Genomic DNA, 5,225 nt, shown 5'->3' with positions numbered 1-5,225 from the left:
ACTCTATTGTCCATTGGACATGTGGCATGTGGCATGTGGCACATGAAGAGTTTAGGTTTCACTTCGTGGTTATCTTATGATAAATCACTATAGGATAAAGGGTGAAAACCATGTATGCTACATGGACTTATTATGCATTTTACAAAAAAATATATAACAAATTTCATGATAGTGAGTATATAATATACATGTTGCCTAGGTATGATAGTTCTATTGACATCATAAGGTATATCACAAATGATTTTTTTTGTGTGCAAAAGCATTGTTTTGCAAGTGTGAATTTGGTGTATAAGTTCAAAAAAAAAAAAAGAAAATAAAAATTTAGAACCTGACAATTGGATGTAGTGGGTGGATGCTAATAGTGGTTAAAGGTTTGTGGGAGTCACTTTATAATGGACATAATGGGATCAAGTAAATATATGACTAATGCTCTCTAAATGTGTATACACTGATAAGTCATTCATTAGAGAGGGGCTGTTTTTTTCAAGAGATCTTAAAGGAGCTCCCTTTGTAACCTTCAACATTGATTGTCATGAAAGATTTTAATTTTATCAAAGACAAACAAAATATTTTTATTTGTCACCAAATTTATGTCATAATAATGAGAAACTAGATATTGCTACAGAGTATAAAGACTTCTTGGATCACTGTTTTATTAACAATATTAATCCATAAAGATGTGGAATCAAGAGGCCTACATTAATATAAAGAAACACTTTCAAAACACATACACTAATTATTGTATAAAAAACGCTAGGAAGTCAACAAGTCCATGGTTAAAATAACCAGTGAGCTCTATGAAAAAAACATAGATTAAGTGAAGGAGAACATTTAAAAAAATACAAGTCATTAAAAGGAACATATAAGCTATCAAAATATTGATTAAGAAACAACTAAAAGGTTCTACATTTTAAACCTAACTATCAAAAATAAAGGAGTAATTATTTAATTTAGAAGTGGAAAAAATGGAAGCATTCATTAAATCTAGATATTTAAGATGGCTTATTAGTGAAAAATTGTTAAATAAGGAATTTTACAAGTCAATAAGGATAATTATGATATGATGCACATAAACCTCCAAAAAATGCACAAAATAGTGAAATATTATTAATAGCTATTTAAAGCAAACCCTTAAAGTAAAAACATTAGGATTGAATTGGGCCAAAGTTATTATACATATAGAACAATATGATACCGATTGAAAGATGGCCACATTGAGCAATTGTTAAGATTATATCACTTATATATGGTGATGTAGCTCTTATCAGGAGGCTAGAAATGGCACAACATTGACAATTTTTAGCCTTTATAATCAATATTTATAAATTTAATTAAGTTTAATTATAATTTATATTACTTAACTTCCTTTTGTGTTTCCTTCTCATCATTTTCTTGTAATCAAAGTTTATTGAGATTGATTTTTTATCATAAATGATACAAGGGGATTGCCATTAGCAATAACCTTATCTCAATTATAGTTATTACGTGGATTTACAAGATCAAGTTTTTTATATCAAAACTGATAAATAAGTATATATATTTTAAAAAGGATGCAAACAAGAAGTATATTAAAAAATTTAGAAAATATTGTTGTTCTTCATGTTACCATCATTTTATATTAAACTAAATATTTAACTTATAATTTTTTTAAATAATATAAAAATTAAAGTATTTTATTACTTTCATTTTGAATAAAATATTTTTAATTTTTTTAAATTTTCCTTTATCATCTACATATCAGAAATATTTCGAAATAAATATTTAGATAAATATGTAAAACTTGATGAACAATTTTCACTAAAGGTCATTATCTCAGTCTTGTGTGTCTTTAACAGGGGAAATCGACATCATCCATCTCACACCTGATACTTATTAAACTCAAGATGGCAAAAGTTCAAAAACAATTTACAGATAAGAGACGGACTTTATCACTATTTTATGCTTTAGTGAAATTTCCTGCAATCTTGACCGTACTTCCTTTGTTTCAGCAGATTGACCTAGGTCATGGATTGCATGCCTCTCCTGGGGACTCTTGGACCTGGAGCACATCTCCATGGCAGTTCCCTTCATGATCTCTGCACTAACATTACCCAAAAGGAATGTCTACCCTACACTCTCTCTTATAACACTCTCCCGTACGTTCTCGGATTGTACCAGTTTGGCGACTGACTGGGGAAAGCACGTCCCAAGTGCGCAGATACTAAGAGATTCAGTGTTGATGGTGTGCAACTCTCAAGGGGCGAATGAGTCTCAATCCCAAGTGATTGGAGGTCCAAAGTCAAAGATTCTGAGGTAGCATCGATGTTCAAGCTCCGAGGCAATGGTATGAAAGAAAGACAATAAGCACAGAAAGGCATCACACAAATTTTCCCGTGTCTCATCCATCCTTGAAGCAGCCCGTCATAGGCAGTCGATTGACAAGCCGAAAGGACCAAGCGACTTGGCCAACTGTCAACGAGAACCAACCGCCATGAAACTTTCCAACGCCAGAGAGACCAAGCGCTTTGGCCATCCCCAGTGAAAGATTGTTAACAACAGGCCACAACTAGACGAACGAGACCACGGAACAAGAAAACATAGAAAGCAGTTCAAATGTAACAGTTATGACAGAAAGCAAGGAAATGCAGATTAACATTCTCAGCGATTTGAGACAAAGAATGGACCTCAGAACTGTGACGATCGGAAACCTCAAGAGACAGGGGAGAGAGAAGCATTACGTACCACAGGATCGTGCCCCTCAACAAGCTGTCTCCGCATCGCGAATGGGACAGAACTTATCCCAGGAGACAGTGTCCTGCTCCCGAATCAGGTTCGGGCCTGTGAGTAACAAAATAGTTCTCGCAAAGACACTCAAAGCATTAAAAGAATAGAAACGAAACGTGAACTGTACCAGTTAAAAGAAATACCGTTTGAGATGAACTCCATTGATTGGCTTCGGTGGTTTCCTGCCCGTCAACTCTGCTAGCCAATACGAATTAGTGCCAGCACGAGAAAGTACCTGATAAGGACCAATCCAAGAAGGCTGGAACTTGGCAAAGTGATGCACAGCCGTATCAAGTCGCCACACAGGACGAATTTACGAATATAAGACTGAAAGCGCTGGTTAAACTGCCGCAGCGGTTCTGGTGGTTGTTGTCCAATGAGATCAAGCTCGTCCTTGCTCTCCAGAACTTCAAACCTCGTCACAAAAAGTTTGGTCAGTGAGTCGAGAAGTCAAGAAAGAAAGACCTAACACTTTCCTTTCATCAATGTGTCCAGGGATGATAGCCACTGTGTGCGCATCCAAAGCTCTCAAATTCTGCCCAAGCACTGCTGTCCCAGCCATCGTTTTGTTTTCTCAGTCCAGGACATCACACCCTCCCCCCAGGGGCATCCTGGATGCATGCGAAGCAGAATTTCCTCTCTTCCTACCAAGAAGGACACGACCCCAAATCACGAACGATCCCCACATCATGACCCATACCTCGCAACCTTGAGCTCGTTCCCGGCGGTAGCAGAAAAGATGCGCCAAATGCCTCATTTCTTGAAAATGGGGTACAAAAAGAATGCCTACCCTAAACACTTTCTCTCTCTAGTACAGATCACCCCGTATCGTACGTTCTAGAAAGCCAACCAGTCCATAGTTGTGGGAACACTGCTGTTTAGCTGGTACCTCCGTTTGCTGATGGTAGCAACTGCCATTTCCCTGTTCTTGGGAGAAAAGTGCGATACACTATTAGTACCACTCAATGGAGTGAACATGATGATAGCTGATAGGAAAATCTGCATCAACATCGGTTCGAATTATAGTTAGCGAAGAGATAGCGGACTATTTGTATGCCAGTGTTGGGATCAACTAGTGGAACCTGTTCTTGACAATGATAATGAAGGGAAAAAATAGACCAAAAGGTTACCTGTGTTGAACCTGAGATTTGCTTGAGCTTGGAGCAATTAAGTTACCCTTTGCCCGTGTTCCAGAGGATGTAAGGAAGTTCCAGCTCGCACAGGACTTCGCTTCCGAGCCTTGCAAACTACCAAAAACTTTTAGAATTCTTTGAAAACAAAGTGCTTTACCTGGTTGTTCAAGTAGAGCTCAAGTAGCTTCTGTGGAGGATTTGGCAATGCTCCATTCCACAGTGACATGCCTCCCCCTGCTCATATTATTGTCGGCACCCAGCCAGTGACTAAAGTGCTGGAACACACTATGATGAAATACCGAAGAGTTTACACTTCAATAAAACTTCTTACCTTTCTAAAATCCCGAATGTTGGCTTGCTTCTCTCACCATATTCCTGGAACAAGTAGTTGACAATATCGGCTGCCAGAGGCATTCATGCAAGCTGATTGTGATGGAAAGAAAACGAGAAAGTTACTCACAGCTCTCGTACATTGACACGCCGGTGTTTGGATCCAAGACAAATGAAAACCTGTCATATTCGATGAGAATTTGTTACAGACAAGAGTGTATCACTTACTGCTCTTTGCCTCCAGACGATTTCACAAACGCACGATGGACTCGAGATCCTTTGGGGCACGGATACAACTACACAAAAATTGAAAAAGTTTCCATCTGCAACTTCCGCGAGACACTACCTCGGCAGAAAGATCGTGCTTCTCTCACTCGTCTACAGAAGGGACAGGCCTCTATATACAAACAAGAAAAATCAACAAACAACTGCAATACGAGAGTTTAAGCTTACCGAATTCGTAAAGCTTGAAGAGCTCAAGTTGAAGATACGATCTGTGTCTTGACATTCTCTCCCAAGGCGGCCTTGCCAAGCTTGCAATTCCCCAAGACAGAAGATGTTTGATGGCAGAAAAAAAAGATAATTACATACCCATAGCTGAAAAAGGAAGCCCATTCCACATTCGATCACATAGATGAAGACTCTCCAGCGATTGCATCTCAACTATAACAACATATCAGGTAGCATTTGAAGAGGATTTAGTCAGCTGGATCATCTAGAGATATTTGACTTGAGTGACAACAAACTCAGCAATGAAGTTCCTCCATTGGATAAGTGCACAAACCTTGGTTATCTCAACCTCCATGGAAACTCGATATAGAGCAAGGTGCCAACTTCTAGTGCACCTACCTTACGTGGATCTCTGTGAACAAGTTCTATAGAGAGATCAGCTTAAGCTTGGGTAGGTTTTGAGCTCATGAGCTCATGGTTTCTCAAACACAAGAAAAACATTGGTTCGTCCCAAACTAACATTTTTTTATTTTTCAAATTTTGATTTAA

General features: G+C 38.1%; 1 long non-coding RNA gene across 1 annotated transcript; it reads right to left on the bottom strand.

Annotated features, from left to right (window-relative positions):
- Positions 1-1,889: 1,889 nt before the first annotated feature.
- Positions 1,890-3,547, bottom strand: LOC112345757. Its single transcript, XR_002992142.1, has 2 exons — positions 3,472-3,547; positions 1,890-3,407 (listed from the first exon to the last, which is right to left on the bottom strand). It is a non-coding gene; the product is annotated as an uncharacterized LOC112345757 (long non-coding RNA).
- Positions 3,548-5,225: the final 1,678 nt, after the last annotated feature.

The sequence above is a fragment of the Selaginella moellendorffii genome, unplaced genomic scaffold, assembly GCF_000143415.4.
Source record: "Selaginella moellendorffii unplaced genomic scaffold, v1.0 SELMOscaffold_10, whole genome shotgun sequence".
Lineage (NCBI taxonomy): Eukaryota > Viridiplantae > Streptophyta > Lycopodiopsida > Selaginellales > Selaginellaceae > Selaginella > Selaginella moellendorffii.
This window is presented reverse-complemented; position numbering and strand designations above follow the sequence as displayed.